Genomic DNA, 18,629 nt, shown 5'->3' on the forward strand with positions numbered 1-18,629 from the left:
TCTAAGAAGATGGGTCTTGTGCAAACTCCACCAGAAGAGTTCAACTGGGATCGGGGTCGTCATGTGCTCGGTCAGGGTTCAAGTCCTGCAGCCACGCAGCCACGCAGTAGTGTGATTGGTTTTAGGCGGTCACATGTTCTGATAAATAACAGAGCAACAGTGGTGAGGCGCTTCCCCTTTCCGCAGGACTCTGACTGTTTGTTGGACTTCTTCTCCACGCCTGCTAATAAATAATCGACATACCGGCGAGTTTGGTTCCGTTTGCATAAACATCAGCCTCGCATGCATACATTCGCAGCTCCGTGTCAGACATAAATCCTCGGGGCTTCCTATTTTAACATATTCATTACCGTCAGCCCGGTGCTCATTTCCAAGTCGGAGGTGCTAAGCAGCCATAATGCTCGGCGCCGGATGTCCAGGGCAGGACTCCGCGGGCCTGAGCATGAATAAATTGACCGGGTCTCAGGAAAGTCAGCGCTGCGTGTCGTAATGAGGGTGAGACGATGTTGGGTGGAGATCCCTGAACCCTCGCCGTGATACACCTTACACCACCACCTCTGATTTACGAGGACGCACAGCCTTTGTTCGCCACAACGTTCAAGGGTTTATGGCCTTCTCTGCTCGCCGCCATCACTGTTTAAACTAGAGTCACGTGACTCTGACAGTAGCTCACTGCTGTCTGCATTTACTGACTCTCAGTTTGGCTTCAGTGTGCGTTGGTATGCTGAGAGAGACAGCTGTTCACCAATAAACACTTTACGGGATAAATGAGGGAGCTGTTTGTGTCTCTGAATGTTTTAAACCCTCAACTCTCAGGACAAAGTCTCCCTTTCACAATAACGCTTATTTAATGAAGCCATACAAAGTTTTAGCTTCATCCTCTGAAAATCCTCTGAGGTGCTCCAAATACGTTGGGGTGGAATTAAATTTGATGCTTTTGAATTTGTGTTTTCAGCATTTTTTAGACCCTCGTAGCTTCATAAGTGCAGGAGAAATCCACATTAAAGTTTCAGAGGTAAGAAAACAAATTTAAGCTTTGTTAGTGTCACAGTTCGAAGACTGTTTCTGTTCAGTGCGTTTTTTCTATGTAAAACCAACTTTCATGGCATATATCATAGTTTGAGCATTTTGACTTTATTGCATTCTGGATAAACACTGAAGGCTCATATCACATTGTGAGTTAGGTGGCTGCTCAGAACAAGTTAGATCATATGAAAGGTCTCCAGGATCTTCTAGCCCCGATTCGCTCTGTTATAATCTGGTGACTTTTGAGTTTTAACCCTCTTCTATCTGCTTTAAGGGTCTGTAGGTCTGATTAGTCTTCATTAAACATACTAAAATAAGGATCTGAGGAGATTTTTTCCTTCAGATTTGATTGATTTAATATCCACTGACCCTCAGTCAGCTCACATTTAGACTGGATTTGTTATAGTTCAATACTTTAAATTAGTTTTTATATTTAGTTGATTTTAATGTTTTTTTTAGTTTTATTTTCAGTTTTTAAAGTTTGACTGTTTCAATTTAGTTTTTGTTGTTTAAACAAATCTATAATATATAAGTTAGATAACATCCAATCAAAAACCTGGAATTTCACTCACCAACACTGGAGCTCAAATTTCTTCTTGGACGTTAAGCTCACAGCACTCATATTATTGGTCAGATTAAAAATGCTCCAAAAGGCTCCAACAGCACAAACACGGTCCAGAGGTCCAGTTCGCTAGCAGCCACAGCTACCTTTGTCACAATTCACCAATGCACCAGTCAGGGATGTATATGAGGGTTAACAGCAGTGACTCCGTCTCCTCAGGCTAAACTCTGATAAAAGTCAAAGTGGCCTCTAAAACTCAGACAGAGCCGGTTTGACCAAAACGCCGTCAGTGTGCAGATTAAAACACGACACGGAAACGGAGCTGGGGTTGAGGGTTTCACTGTGAGCACGCTCAGTTGGATGTGTGCCAGAATGAGTGGCTGCTAGGTGAGTGGGGGTGGGGTGGTTAGGGGTGATGATGAGGATGGTGGTGTTGGGGAACCTGCAAGCGCCATGTTTGACCTTGGGCTGTACAACTGGTTAACACTTGGTGTGTCAAACAGGAACCCTCACAGTGTGTGTGTGAGTATGTGTGTTCGCCTCTAGATGCTGAAGCGCTAACCCCCGCCTTCCTCCTCCGCCTCCTCACATTTCAGCTCTTTTGTTTTGCTTTTGTTTTGCACGGCGGTGGGGCCTCCTCAGAGGCTCAAAAGAAGAAGAAGAAGAAGAAAAGGGGAGAGGTGGTGCTGGTGGGGGTGATGGAGATGGCGGGGGTTCGGTTAGAAAACTTTTTCTCCAAATGCACGCCAACCACCCCCCTTCCTCTCCTCGATCCAACCCCTTCAGATCCCTGAGCGCTCCCTCTCCATCCCTGCATCCAAACCCCCACTGCACTCAGCATCTGCTCAGAGGATGAATAAATGAAGCGCTCCCTCTCCATCTCCACCCCCCTGACTGACAGAGGCCCGTCTTAATTGTGGCTGAAAGCTGGCTTTTCTCCCTGCTAATTAGCAGATTGCGGCGTTAAATGATTCAAAAAGTCGGGGCTTATACGGCCGCTGCCGATCATCACTTATTCACGCGGCGAGCGGCGCTTTGTGCGAACATCGGCGCCCGAGGTAAATTAATTTACTCCAATTAGCAGCCACTGTCAGCGCACATCACCGTCTCCCGACTTCAGGACACGTCTTTAAAAAGTAATGCTCTTATTTTGTCCTCTGGTTTTGTTACATCTGATGTTCGCTGGAGGGAAACGGGGCAAACATAAAGAGACCGCAGGAAGTCTCACTCACACACACACACACACACACACTGAGGGAAGAGGGCCAGCCGGGCTGCCAGCGGAGGTGGGTGGAAGAATCTGCTCCTCTGGCTGAGTCTCTGCAGGCATCTCCTGCAGGAGGAGGAAGAAGAGGGGGAGGCTGCAACACACAGCAGAGATCAGCATCAGCATTTCATGAACATCAGACAACCGCTGCACGCTAACCTTTATTGATACTGTAAATAGAGACAGGGAGAATAACAGGGTGATGTGCAGCAGGGGTTGGTAAATGTTTGGCCCAGATGTGGCCCACATCTAAAATTTCCTTTGGTCCTGACTGAGAGCGACTCATGCAAGGTGTCAGGTGTGCTGTGACATCTGGATCAAAGGTAACCCAGCCAGCATATCCATTCACCAGCGTGAAACGCACGGTGCCATAACCGAGCCAAGAGTTATACGCACCTGTTGCTCTACCTTTGCTGCTGTTATTGTCATAGCAACAAATTCCAATTGCTCACAAGGCAGCGTCCATTAGCAGCTAGTTGACTGAAGCATGAAGCATTAAGTGTAAAAGAAATAAATTCAGTTCATTAATACATCAAAGCAAACCAAAGTACATAAGAGGTGAGTGACATCTATCACAACAGATTGTGATTGTAGTGTCAAAGCAGTCAAACTAAATAAAACTTTATGAGCATCTTTAACACTTTTTTTAACATTTAACATTTGCATCAGTATTAGCCACGACATCAATGACTTGACATGAAAAGCAACCAGTTTTTTAACCCATATTTTTTATTTCATTGCAGTGTTATATACTTAAGTAGCATTAGCTAACAGCATTGCTAACTACAGCAGATGAGTCAGCTACCCATTAAGCTACTGTAGCTAACGGTTTGTGGCTATTAAATGAGAAGGTAGCTCATGATCAAATTAAATATAGCCTAATGAGCCGTTGAAGTTGTTAAAATATAGCAGCGTTCTTTGGGGCAAGCAAGGTTGGCAGTGCTTCTTCATTAGGGTGACCATATTTTGATTTCCAAAAAAGAGGAAACTTGGCTCAGTCGTGAAGAACTTGCTTAAAGAAACATAAAATTGGGCATTTTGACTAGAGACCAGCCCACCAGGTATTATAGGAAAAACCATGAAGCCTTTGAATGAAAACAAGCGCTGTTGTGACAGTGATGTACACTGTCTTGTTGGTATATGTATAATTTCTATACATTTTACATCAGATGAAAACTTTGGTTGTAAGATTCCCTATTAATGCCCTGCCTGGCCCCCTGGCAAAACTTTGCTAGACCCGCCCCTGCACAGTTACCAGCTGTCAGCTACGTAGAAAAGGATCCTGGTGTTGTTTGTCTCTCAGAAACAGTTCATAACTTCCGTTCAACTCATTCATGTCACCTAAAAGGTAAACCTGTTTCTCCATCACCTGTTCAGCTCTGATGATTCAGTAAGGACATCTCCTGGTTTCATCTTCATGTTTCCCTCTCACCACATATCCAAACAGATATCATGACCAGCAGCTTTTACAGCTGTGGCTCCAGCAAACATCAGCTGATACTAGAAAGTAATATTTGATAAATTCTAACAAGAGCTGATCAAGCTTAAAAGTGCTGCTGTTGTTTAGTGCGACATCCGCTGGTTTCCTCTTTCTGGCGCAAAGTGGGCGATAAACAAACAAGAGTGAAAAGCCGATCAGCTGATCATTGATCAGTTTCATGATTAAAGTAGCAACAGGAGAGGGAGGGGGGAGAGAATGAGAGAAGAAGAGGCAGCTGACAGCGTAAAGACAGAATAACTCCAGCTTTGTGTCTTTTCCATTCTAGCTGAAGTCCGGGACAAACTTTGTTTCTTTTTAGCTCAATACGAAACGCGTAATATTTTCTCTGAATGCGGGACAATTCCGTTTTTTACGGGACGGTTGGCAACTCTACTAACTAACCTTATGAATAAAATAAAGTTTAACATCAGTAACATCAAAGCACCCACCCAGCTGTATAGAAACTCTGTCATGCTAGCTAGCACGCAGTACGAGTTATTGTAACTGACTGTAAAAAGTCAGCACAACGAAAATAAACTAAACCTAAACTTGGTTTATATCTGACCCAGATAGACTGCAGGTCATAACTTCTTACCTGAAGTTCAGTTCACCTGACACTCGCACCGGCGGCCGCCTCGGGTCTCTCCTCCTTCTGCCTCCCCTTTCTCTCATCCACCTGCTGGCCTCTGTGGAAGCCTCACCATAGCCACCACCAAGCAACTCAGTTATTTTTACACATCGGCCACCATCTGGCCAATCCACCACCTTTCATTGTTTATACCGTTACAAAATTAACAACAACAAAAAAGCCATCAGCTGTAAAAACGAAAAATGGCCAGTCCAGCTATGGTCGGTATGAGGGAAATTTCTTTTGCAGTTTGTCTGAAAAGATGGACTTGCGCTTTGGGATCTTTTAAACATCATTAGGCACGTTGGTGCTGTCTGTCCTCTCTGTGAGCGCAGAACAAGCGCTCACAAAGCAGCAGCTCGGGGATGAATGACGTCACACACATGGGTCCTCTGTCGGAATATAGGAAAACCCGGACATTTTTATCAATCTCGAAAAAACCCCAGACGCCCCTCACAGAACGTGAAAAGAGGACATGTCTGCTTTCACTATTCTAAGATCAGTCATAAGCCAAGATTTCTTCTGAGCTACTTTTCGCCAACAGACAAGCTTCTATGATTTATTATTGTAACAGGTATGTTTTCTCTTACTGACTACTTTAGCCAACATTTGTGATGTAGAGGAGCTAGAGTACAGAAGAACTTTTTTCTGCTAAAAAAAAAGAAAGAAGTTATTCAGGTGTGACACAAGATATGAAAGAAAACCAGTTGGGATATTCAGGAACAAGCCAGGAACCACTAAGGCTCAAATCTGCCATGACCTGGAAGCTGCTGGAACACCAGCACTGTCCACATTGAAGTCAGTTTTACATCGCCATGGACTGTGAGGATGTCGACCAAGAAGGAAGCTCCTGCTACAAAACTGACACATTCAAGCTTTACTGAAATGTGTGGCTGCCCACACGAACAAGCCAAATGTCTCCTGGAGAAAAGTTTGATTGTCAGACAAGACAAAGAATGTTTGGCCACAATGACAAGAGGTAAGGTTGCAGGAGTAAAGGTAATTCTTTCAAACCTTAGAACACTGTACTTGGTGTCAAGCATGGTGGTGGTAGCATCATGCTTTCGGGCTGTTTTACTGCCAGTGGTACTGGTACATTACACAAAGTGGATGGAACAATGAAGGAGGTGGACTACCTCCAAATTCTTCAACTGATTCTTCAAGCTGCGTTTTCTGACTTTTAAATGTCCTCGGCACACTTTTCCTCCTTTAGCTCCACGGCATGTTTTTTTTTCTTAGCTCATGTTCCCTTGTTTTCGGTGAAGTGCAGCTCTTCACAGCTGAGAGCCGTCGCAGGCTAAATGTACTTCCTCTTCTGCTCGGCTGTATTCCATATGCTTCATCATTAAAAGTGCGGCTGCTGTAAGGAGTCATGTATAAATGTTGAATCGCAGCGGCGTGCGGTGGCACTCCAGAGACGACAGATGTTAGTGCAGAGACAATTAATTAACAAGCGAAGGAAACCCAGAGGGGATGGCGGGGACAGTTTGGACGTCATGGTCACGGAGATCTGGTTCTGATCCTGTTCTGATCGAGTGGATCCGCCTGCAGTATTTTTTCTAACTTCCAACGCCACCACAACACAGACTAGATAATTTTAGATATCAGAATTTATCAGTTAAGGGTGAAAAATAACAATATAACCTCAGACATGTTACATGGGTGTTTTGTTAGCAAATGAAAACTTAAACAAAATAAACTTTGGTTGGATAATAAGACTTTCCACATTTTCAAATGCAATTAAATGATTAAACAGTTATAGATTTTATCTTAATAATAAATTATAATAAATAAAATAAGATATCCCTTAATGGGAACCTTAAAGTGAACTCATCATGCTCATTTCAAACTCTAATCTCTAAATAAAACTGAACTTAACTGAGTGTCTTGATACCTGTGCTCTGTTAGAGTAGCTCTGCATTGTCCTTTATATTTAATTTTTTCTTTTACTTTCTTTTACTTCTCTGCAAAGTTTCATGACATTCAGACTGCAGACAGGTCAAGGACCCTGAAAACACTTCTGAGGAACAACTCCAATAAAGCTCACTTAAAGTTCAACATTTCCTCCCTGAATGTTCAGTGACCTCCATCACCTCCCATCCACCTCCCGTCCTCCACCGTTGGACAGATGCGAGCGCTCCTGCAGTGCCGAATGCACGCTGAGCTGAGCGGTGTGTCGCTGATGGCGAGGCACATAATCGGCGTCCTGCATTACATCATAAGTAACCACAGCTGCAGGAAGTTTCAGGTCCTGGCAGGAGAGGAGCCATTTATCAGAGACCACCACAGACCATGTGGACTGGATGAAGAAGGTGGCCCCACTGCTGCTCAGCATCACCTATTATTTTAACATCATGTAGCTGCGCACACACACAGACACACAGTTTGTCAGGGCTCATGTTTCTGCAAAGGAAACCACATTTCCCATCAGCCCTTTTGTTCATTACCTGGTGCTTACTGTGAGTGTTTTTACCGTGATTTTGATACTTTTTGTGTCATCAACATGAACAGTCACCATGTGTCACCACACATCAGCAACAGCAGACTGAGCACAGAACCGTGTGCTGTATTATTAATGTTTATGTTTATTACACTCACTCAGGTGCCACACACAGACTGTATGTAATAGATGGACCTGATGAGGTCATAAGGTGAGTGTGGGGTAGGCAGGATGTGGCCAAATGTGACATCTGGCCTCTGTCAGGTTTACCTGTGGCTGAGATGAAGCAGCCAGACTCACCACAAGTCAACACCTTAAGAAGGCCAAATTTAGCTGAAAATGCAGGTGTGCATGACATCAGGGCCAAACCCTTTAACCAATAAGGTGTATGCGTGCTTGTTTCTGTTCGTACCTGAGTTAACTGATGATTAACTCATCATCCTATACATGGAATCCTGAGTGATGTTTAAGTCGTGTGATTACAGTTGAGTTTCTTGAGTAACGCCTTATTTGGTGTGGATTTCTGTGCATAGGTTAGGTGGAGAGATTATAATTGTACCTGCTCTTCTCATTGTTTTTAATCTAGTCCAGGTGAAACTGCAGACAGAATGCACTTCCACAGACTTTCTTCTGATAGGCTGGCTCACACAACCAGGAGGTTTGTCCAGTAGGTGGGTGGGGCTTCTGTGCCTTAGAGGATTTATGAGCTGTGTCCACACTTGAAATTACATAGTGACCATAATAGCCACTGGAAGTGGGCGGAACTTTTCTCAACATCTAGGCGAGTGATTGGAACAACTACCAACAAGAGTGACAAATAACATTGACTGACTTTGTAGCAAATACATTAAAATAGGCAACCAAATCTTGGAATATCTGCAAGTGACTAGTCATCAGCTTCAAACAAACAAACAGATATCTCACCAATATCACCAAACGACTGACTTTTACCTCAACACAGACTCCAACACAAACTCCAAAAGGACAAAAACGATAAGCAGTCTGTTTATAGGACTTTCGCTTAGCTGCTAGCAAGCAAGCTAAAGTTAGCCAGCTAGCGCTATGGTGATTATCAAGCAGTTTGTCTGTGTTAGCAGGTAAGCTAACGTAAGATAATATTAGCCAGAAAAAGAACAGTATTATCTCATGAAGCCTGAAGTTGTGAATGGATAACACTGAATAATTTATTCTAATTCCTGGGCTTTATCTTGTAATGTTGCTAGCTGTTCAAATTACTTGGTCAGCTAACATTAAAAGCTATCACCAGATTGATGCAGCTAGCTGGCTAAATAACATTAGGGCTACAAAACTGTATCTTAGTCAAAATGCTTGTTAGCTGACTACTCGGATTATTTCCATGACACTAGCTTCATTAATATTGACTTTATCCATCAGTAAATCATGTGGCACAAAGCAAAGAAGTCTAACTAACATTTACTTTTGGCAATTTATGGTAAATGGCCTGCAATTGTATAGCGCTTTACTCAGTCCCTAAGGACCCCAAAGCGCTTTACACTACATTCAGTCATTCACCCATTCACACACACATTCACACACTGACAATGGCAAGCTACGTTGTAGCCACAGCTGCCCTGGGGCGCACTGATGATTCCTTTTTTATGTGCAACTTAAAATGTGCACGAAGAGGCTCTTTATTCATTGATCAGGTGGGGAAACTTTTGGGTCAGCTGCAGGAAGTGTCATCGGGATTTTTACTGTCCCAAAGAAGCTTTTACAAATCAAAAAATCCTAATAGTTTCGGTGAACTAGTGCAGATGTGTACAAAGGTTGTGTCTTTTTCGTAGTAGTGAAGCTGAGGATTGTCTGCAGCCCACATGCTGCCACCTTCAATGTAACTTGTCACTCCGAATTATCCTTCACCTCTGTGACACGCCGCAGGTTAACAGTCCAACCGTAAAGTGGCAGTGCTAATGCTCAGCAGCTGGCTGCTTTTCTGTGGTTAAATCAGAGTTTACAAGCTGGTAAGTTGAGCTAAGACAAGTGATTAATAAAGACACTGAAACAGAGTCAGAAATCAGTGTGTTTGCAGGCCCCTTGGATCTTTTTCCCAACCCAGAAATAAACATATCACATTTAATCTGTTAGAAAAGTACAAATCTGCATTGTGAGGCACAAACGAGCTGCTTCATTTGAGATTAAATGCAGCAAAATGAAATAAAGACTACATTTAAGCGGTTGTGTTTCCTCCACAGCCAGCTGGTGTCCGTACGGAGGCTTCGACAGCACGGAGAGGATGTGAGAAACGTGGGAAGCAGAGGGAGATCTCCCGGGACTGACAAAACAACTCCCTAACAAAGGAGATATTAACCCGAGGAGGAATCCCAATCCAGGCCGTTTGAAGCTGACAGTTAATGAGAGTCTGCAAAAATCTGTTTACAGCTCAAACTGCAGCCTGGAATTAAATATTGGACTCTGTATGTGTTTGAGTTTAACTTGACATCTTTCTTTTTTCTTTTTTTTTAACTGAAATGATCTAAAGTTGAAGTAAAAAAAGAAAAAACAAAGATGCTGAAAATGGGGTCTAATAGTGGTGATTTAAATTTGTTCCATAGTCAGTAGTTTTGGACAGATTATCGTGACCTTGGGGGCTGGACATAAATTTGTCATGGGAGAAAAAAAAGAAGGGATAGCAGATGAGGAGAAGAAAGAAAAGAGAGGATGGGAAATAAGAAATAGGAAAATTCCAGGGGAAAGAAAATCAGGGAAGATGGAATGAAGGAAAAAGAAAGTTAGGAAAGAAACACAAAATTGGAAATGATTAAAGGTTGAAGAAAAGAAGAATACAAAGGCAGGAATTTCGTCCTGTTATAAATGATAGTAGCCATAGTTGTCTTATGGATGAATTTGAAGCAGTTTTATCTGAAACGGTTCAGATGTTTAATCTATTGCTTTCTGAGCATTGATTTGTTTGTTTTAGTGTCCCTGAACATGATTTTTTTCCTTTTAAAAGGCAAAAAACCCAAAAACTACACTTAGAAATACCCAGTTTTGAGTCTTACATGTCACAGTTTTTTACACGTAATTTGTAATAATTGTAAAAATGTGTGTTCCTCACTCCTCCGTTAATCGCCACCTTACCATGCCGATGGGTTTATGTGTCCCAATGATCCTGGAGGCTAAATTTCCCCCCAACAGAAGACTACATCACTCTTTGAAAAACCTGAAACCCAAACAGCCGTTAGTGATATTTCAGATGTGACAGCAGGAATTTTAAAGCCTCCTGAGGGACAAAAAAATTGAATTATAAAGCATTCAAATTATTGTCTTTCTTACAAACAGACTGCCCAAAAGTCTAGTCAAAAATCAAGTCTATGTTAAACAACATCTTAAGCCTGGATTCTCTGTAATAACCAGCAGAGGGCGACACATTTGGTTGTAAAAAAAAAAGTCTGGGTGTGTAGAAATCTGTATGAAAATGGCCATCTACCTCTCTTTATTCATGAGCTCAGGATTCACTGTCTTGATGAATTTATGAGCTTAGTTCCAAATCTTCTTTAATACAGTGTGACGTTCACTTTGGCTCCATTAGTATTAAAAAGGACAATAAAACAGGCGATGATTTAAGGTGAGGCTAACCTTTGATCCAGATCTATCACTTGCTTATGACATCAGGTTTCATAACACCAAGACAATAACTGTCAAAACATTAAGTTCAACTTAAAAAAAATCTCGAAATAAACTTTGTGACTTTGCGTGACTTTGCGCACCAATGTGGCGTTATCCATGTTTTTTTATTAAGTTGGTCACCAGGCTCATTCTACATATAAGCATGATTGTTTCCAGTGTAAAAGAAATGTTCAAAGCAAAACCTGCATGTTTTTTGTTTGTTTTGTTTACAGATCCACAGGATGTAAAAAGACCGACATTTTTGTTATTAACTCTTTTTATTATTTTTACTTGACTCGGGCTGCCTTCCCATCCCTTCCTCGACCCTGGATGTTTTTATCCTCGCTGTATGCATTCATGTCATAACTAATAAAACAGTCTATCAGACTCTGGAAAGTGACAGAGGCAAACAGGCGGTTTGTTTGGCAGCAGGCTCGACTCCCGGCTGAATATTCATCAGCACCACCTGCCCTCCTGCATGGTGTTTAACAGCAGCTTCAAAGCCACGGCCACAGTGTATGTTGGCTTCTTGTTCAGAGGACTTTATCCCTGCTTTGTCGGCCCTCACAGCGACCTCCGGTGGCCTGAACAGCTTTGAAGGCCTTCTACACGATGGTGCAGTCGTCCTTCGCTCGCTGTCTGCAGCTCCTCTAAACGAGGTCCTCTTCCATCCAGAGAGCCATCTATCAGGATGAAACAAATGAGTCATTACGGCAGCTTTCAGAGCGTCCCGGCAAGGCTAATTCTGCTCTTCTCCTGAAACGTGTGGGAGTTTTTAATATTGTGGAGAGGAGAAGAAGGTGTCATCCTGGGACCAGTTTGGCTTTTCATCAATCTGCCATTTCCTTTTCTTTCCTTTTTGGGGGGGGTTGTTATTTTTCTCCCTCTCGCCTACACTGAGTGAGAAACAGCGATACAAAGACCCAGAACAAAGCTGTTTTTTTTATTGTACTCCACTTAAAAAATCAGCTCTTGTTGTGCTGAAATCTCAAAGGAAACTTGGACTTGAGAGAGGTGGATGTTTTTCCAATAAAAGCTCTGGGAATATTATGAAATCTCTTTGTTATGCACGTCAAAGTTTTGCTCGTTTTTCAAAGTTAGAGCATATTTTGTAAAAGGAAAGGTTCTCATCAGCTGGTAACTTAAAAGAAACCAGATCTTGCTCCTTTCATAACAAAGTGATATCCTCTCAGTAAAGCAGGCAGACATGAAACTAAACCATTAGCTGCAAATGTAAATCATCAGTTTGTGAGCTAAAATAGCAGAAAACATTCCTGTGTTAATGCTACAAACAGACAAACTGAAAAATGTGTCGACATACACAACATATGCAAAATACATGTAGCTAATAACGCTGGCTGTTTAACCTTTTAGCAAATGTAAGTGAAAGTTTATGAGCTGAAACAGTAATAAATAATCTTAAAAATAAAACTTAGAAAACCCTAAATAATAACTGGGTTTAGCTGGTTAAACAGTTTATCAAACACCGCTTTGGTTTATATTGGCTAAGTGGTTAGTTTTGGTCCATGTTAGCTAATAGTTTGGAGGCATGTTAAGTAAAAGCTTAGTTTTGATTTTTGTCAGCTTACGTCTTCACTTTTGTTTAGGTTACCTGAAAGAACATAATGGGGGTGTCCAAATTCATGGGCTGCATCCTCTTGAGGCCGCATTTGTAGACCGATTACGTCACAGCGACGCGACGAAGGCTGTCCAAATTCGTAGACTCCTCCGAATGCAGCTGACAAATGTGTCCTCCTTTTCCCTGAATTTGAAGGAAGGGTCGGGTGTATCCTTCGTGGGCCACCATATCCCAGAATTCATAGTGTGGCCTAGCTAATTACAGTTTCCAACAATGGCTAAGTTTTTAATATTACTCTTATGACTCTGTCTGGGTCACAAGATAAACTTTTAACACGTTTTCAGGCGAGAAAGTAGCTGTGTAAACATCATATCTGTTCGGTTTATCAAGTTATCACATATTTGCAAAAGTGCTCTGACGTTTTCGGAGACGTCTGCTACCCACCAGCTCGATAGCTAGCCGGGGGCTCGAGGGTCACTAGAGCCGCCGAGAACGGCTCAACTCCTGGCACATCATTTTCAGATCACCGTGGCCTTTCGCTACTCAGGTTAAACGTAATATATAAGTCACTTAGACAACCTAAAAATGTTATTGTTTGGCTTTTTTCAGTGTTTTATTTGTTCGTGAGTCAATCGGTTTGGCTGAGATTAAAGTTATTAGATTAGATTAGATTAGATAAAATAAAACTTTATTAAATCCCTGGGTGGGTTCCTCCTTGGTTTTTACACAGCTGACTAAACGTCAAACAGAAAACTGATTAAACAGAAGTGTGAGACGGTCGAGAATTTACGCCAGTGTCCTGTTATATTTTAGATAGCAAGGAGCAGACGGCCGAGTTTATTAAACTCCACCGAGACAGCGGTGACGCTAATCAGAAGGCTAGACCGTCCAATTCCACAGCTGTTTACTTCCGGCCTACCCGACCTTCTGAGGACCCGGCCCATGTAGACCGCGAAGGCCGGATCCTCAGGAAGTTGCAGCCCATGAATTTGGACACGGCTAATCATTCCATTTCAGTTTACATTAGCTAACAGCAATAGGAGCAAGTTGTAGTTTACAGAAGTTGTAGTTTCCCACAGTTTTATTGTATAATATCAATAAGGGCTATTGTAATCTATTCTACATTAGCTAATGTTTTAGTTTTTCTTAATTCTCAGTTTTGGTATATTCTAGAAAACAAATAATTTGTAGTTTACTTTAGCTAACCCTTTCTTTCTTTAGTTTTGTTAGCTAACCATTCATTTTTGTTTATGGTTAGCAAAAAGCTTAGATTTGTTTTTTGTTGGTTAATTAGTCAGTTTTAATTTATGTTAGCTAACTTCTTATAACTTTTATATAACCTAAAAGTTTGGTTTTTGTTTATATTAGCTAACTGTTAAGGTGAGGTTTATGTAAACAAGTTTATGTTGTTTTTTGTTTGGTAAACGCTTAGTTAATATTTTTGTTAGTTAACTAGTTATTTTTGATTTATATTAGCTAACTGGTTTAGTAGAGGAGATTTTAGACTTGTAATTTTGAGTCAGATCCAAAAGGTCTGACCTGAACTTGTTAAAGGTCTCATGTTAATCTCAGTTGAAACACAGTCCACATGTCAGCTCCTCCATCTTCATTACCATAATGCCTTAGTTATCACTGTGGACCAACTAATGTTTATCAGTTTCCTTTGTATTTAAAAATGCATGAATTAAAACAAATGTTTGTAGCGTGATAGGGCGAATGTCCATGTTTAAGAAAACATGTCGACACAACTGGAGAACATCAGTAACACGAGGAGGAGGAGGAGACGCTTCACTTCACCTTCCTCTGTTTCCTCTCACCGAGAGAAGGATTATAGAGTCTTATAAAGAATGACTTCCATCTGGACGGAGATGTGTGCGTGTGTTTGTGTGTGTGTGTGTGTGTTTGTGTGTGTGCGTTTGGGGATTTCTTTCCCTCTAAAACATCTGGAGAAACAATCTGCTGTAAATAAGCAGCACCGATTCGCTGCCACCCGATAAATAAAAAGAGAAGAAGAAGAGGCAGCAGCCAGTTTGTGCTGAATCTACAAACACACAAACACACACACACACAGGCATACATTGTTTTCCTCATGTGCTGACAGACATGATGGATACAGACCAACACACACACATGCAGCGCTGCTGTTAGTCATGTAGTGTGTGTGCAGGCAGCAGTTTATCCACACAGAAAACACATTTCTGCCTCAGTGTTTTCCAGACGATTCTCTGTACGAACACAACATCATGTTCGTGTCTCTGTGCGTGAAGCTAAATTAAACTCGCTGGTGTGGATCCATTTCACACTGAAGCGGTGTGTGAGAGGGATGCAGGGCAAAACACCAGCAGAAACATGGAGCTGTGTCTGCTTTCAGTCACGATTCAAACATGTAGTATTTTGTCCCAGCTGTATATGAGTGCTGATCATATTAGATTTTCTTTTAAAAAGATAAAATATATAAAAATCTTTGAATTCACAATATAAAGCACCACCAAAAAATCTGATTGAGGAACGTTTGTTAATATTTTGATTTCAGAATATTCTGGTTAACATAGTGGTCTGTGTAAATTATAAGCTTTGTATAAAAGATGGAGGTATCCACCATCATGTCCCCTGTAGATTTGTGAAGCCTAGTTTTGAACCCTCCACCTTTGCTTTAAGGCTGCTGTAATCTTGGTTTTCAGGAGCAGGAAGGCAGTTTGATTAGCAAGCTCCATCCATAAACTGTGTGCTGATACATGCTAATTAATGCAAAGTAACATCCAAAAATGGTGCTCAGACTTCTTGTACTTTGTGTTAGTACGATTAAAAGGACATGTTATTGATCAGGTAACTGCATTAAAAATGCTCCAACAGCACAAACACAGTCCAGAGGTCCAGTTCAGGGACTCCAGTGATGTTAGGGGAAGCCTAGCAAACAGCTAGCAGCTACAGCCGCCAGTCAGTCAAAGAGGCCACACCCCTAATAATGCAAACTTTAAGTCTTAATAAATTGAAACAGCTGAATTATAAACACGTTTTCCACCTGTACAGGTGTTATGAAGGGGGAAGTTATCTAGACCAAAATCAGGCTGTAAACGTGTATTTCTACTGTGACATTTTAACATGGGAATCTCTGGGGACTGACTCACTGCTGGCGCCTCTTCTGGACATTAGGGGAACTGCAGCTTTTGGACCTGGATGTAAACTGCTTGTTTTCCAACATTAGCACATTTGGAGCACAACTTTAAATTCTTTATTGCAAATAAAGAAGTAAAAGCTCCTGTGCTGTCATGTTTTAAATTCTTGTGACTTATTTTTGTTGTACTTTTTTGGAACCTTTTTTATATTGTATTGTTCTCTGGTCTTCCTTTATTAAAACATATGTGCATTTCATGCAGGTTTTGTGTAGTCGTTGCAATTTGAGGCTTTTTTGATTTTTATAGCAGATCTTTTTCTATTTATGCATCTCTTTTGTCCAAATGTAGAAAACTAACCTTGTGGTTATTACAGTTATACAGAAACTTTGAATATTACTTTATTTTTTTGTCTCACACGAACTCGCCTCCTTTCTAAAAAGGTGATGGAGTTAGTATGTGGAAACGGTTCCAATGAGAACTGCTCAGTTCATGATGTGAGGCTGGACATCACACTTGCACATGTATGAAAGCACGCGTGTTCACGTCCACACTCAGTCTCTTAATTCACTCCAGCAGCCAGCGTGCACATTTGTGTTTCTGATTCACTGATAATCTTCAGTGTTTTTTTTAAAGAGGCTGAATTAACAACACACACACATCCATCCTCCCCCCCTCGGGCCTTTCTTGGCGCGCTTTCCCATAATTCCTCTTGTCCACACCACAAAGCGCCGTCCCTCAGCAGCCTGCAGTCCATCAGAGAGAAGAGCGCCGAGCCGCCGCCGCCACCATTATGGTGAATGGTGGTTTTCTCGCGGGACGCTGAGCCGGCGCTCTGAACCCGAAAACACGGAGCTGCTTGTGTTGTTGTTGTTGCGTTTGCTTTCCTGCGTTCAGATCGACGATGCGCTGCACACACAGCGTGTTGGCTGCTTAGTTTGGCAGAGACGCAGGTTGTTAATTATGTTTTCCATGCCAAGCATACAATCACACGTTAATTGGAGTTGGAGCAGAGGATTGTGGGAGTGAAGTGAATGATAATGACTGCGTGGTCATCTGCATCATCATCATCATCATCATCATTGGTATGATCAGCACCCGAAAGAGCTGCCGCTGAACACTGAGAGAGGAAAGCACAACCAGACTCAGACGCTTTATACAAGACCCTGAACATACAACATACAACATACACTACACTAAACACACAACACACTGAATCTACAATACACAACATAAAACACACTGAGGGCCAGCTTAGGACCACATCTGTGTGATGCCCCCATCGTGAAAATGTGCCGATTAGAGCAGAAAGTTCTGCTAACCATGAGCTCATTTATAAACAAAGTATATACGAGTATCACTGAGGACCTGAAATACACGGCGTTCGACTCTAACGTGCAAAGTGAGGACTCACTGAACAGCTACAGGACAAAGTTTTGGCATCACGCTCACAGCTTTGAGCCATCCACCCGTGCCAATTACGCAACCAAACTAATAACATCTCCCCCGTCGTTCCAAATACATCGGCACCCCAGCCACATCGGGTACAAAGCAAGGCAAGCTTTCTGTCTATAATAAATTGAGCACAATTTGCAGTAAATTTAATCATAAATTCATGTCTCTGTGATTCTTTTAAAGAGGCTTCTCCAAAATATCACATGCTGAAAGGGAAACTTGTACAAATACATACGTTGTAAATAAGAGCTAGCCAGATAAATACTCATGTCCAAACTTTTCAGCTGTAAAGTTGACAAAGTAAATCCCAACAGTAACTTTTAACGCCTAAACAGGCTTTCTGGGTTAGTACACACTATTAGTAAATATGTCACAATATATCTGTAACTGTGCTCTTTAGCGTCTCTTAGCTTAGAAAACAATTTTTTACGATCTTCCCAGTGGGCCCTGAATGCAGCAGCAGGTCTTCCTCCCATCATCACCTCGGTGTGGCGGCTGCATCAAGAGTCACCGGGCTCTGTGGCGGCGGCTGCGGTGAGGTGTGTGGCGGCAGATGGCCGACGGCCCCACAGGGAACCAAACGGCCACTTCGACTGCCAGCCCCCGCCGAAAGGTGAGGGGTTTCCGGCACTGAGCAACAGGGGCGAGAATGAGGGTGAGCCCGGCCTCGCCTCGACATCCGTCAGGGCTCGCCATTAATGAGGAGAAGAGGGCGAGTGAGGGAGTGAGGTGAGGCTCAAGGGGGCGACGAGGGGGAGCAAGGTGAGAGATAATAGTGATGGTGATAAATAAGAAAACAACAGGAGGCAGAGAGAAGGGATGATGCAGCAAGACGAGCAAGAGAAGAAAGTAAGAAGACGAGAGAGACTGAACCATGCAGACCTCCACCAGGCTGCACAATCCTCCCAACATGTATTTAATAAAAACCAATAAAACCTTCACATTTTTATGATCTGTATTTCTCACCAAATCCCCAGGAACATTTTTATTTTCTCCTCCTGGACATCTCTCCTGCTTTGTTTTGTTCAGTTTGTTTGCATGTGCACCCAAACTTCCTCATTAAACACCACCTGTACACGAACAATTATAAGAGAGTGCTAGTGCTTAATTATCATACTCTCACCTTCCTTTTCATTTATTGGGATTTCTCTTCTGTGGATTTTATTGCTCCCAAAGTTCTGCTAATCTGCCCATAAAAAACCAAAACCTAACGAATTCTCATCCCATAATGCCGTTTTGTCAGACGCTGCCTGCATCTCTGCATTAAACACAAGGTGTCTTTGCTGTATCTGTGGGAGTATCATGCTCTTGTACAACATAATCAATGCTAGTAGGTAGGTTAAAGGGGTGGTGGAAGTTACTGAATTATTGCGGCTTCCATGGCCTTTGGACCTTCATGTTTTTCCTTTGTTTGGCTTCATTACCCCTAATTTAGCCATTCAGGGTTTTTTT

At 42.2% G+C, this 18,629-nt stretch overlaps 1 long non-coding RNA gene across 2 annotated transcripts; it reads left to right on the forward strand.

Moving 5' to 3' along the window:
• The first annotated feature begins 7,441 nt into the window (after positions 1-7,441).
• Positions 7,442-10,083, forward strand: LOC146523886 (uncharacterized). Of its 2 annotated transcripts, XR_014869629.1 has the most exons (3): positions 7,442-8,500; positions 9,303-9,385; positions 9,617-10,083. It is a non-coding gene; the product is annotated as an uncharacterized LOC146523886 (long non-coding RNA). The 2 variants fall into 2 exon arrangements; XR_014869628.1 differs by having other exon boundaries at positions 7,442-9,385.
• Positions 10,084-18,629: the final 8,546 nt, after the last annotated feature.

Source organism: Neolamprologus multifasciatus, chromosome 2 (genome assembly GCF_963576455.1).
Source record: "Neolamprologus multifasciatus chromosome 2, fNeoMul1.2, whole genome shotgun sequence".
NCBI classification, from domain to species: Eukaryota; Metazoa; Chordata; class Actinopteri; order Cichliformes; family Cichlidae; genus Neolamprologus; species Neolamprologus multifasciatus.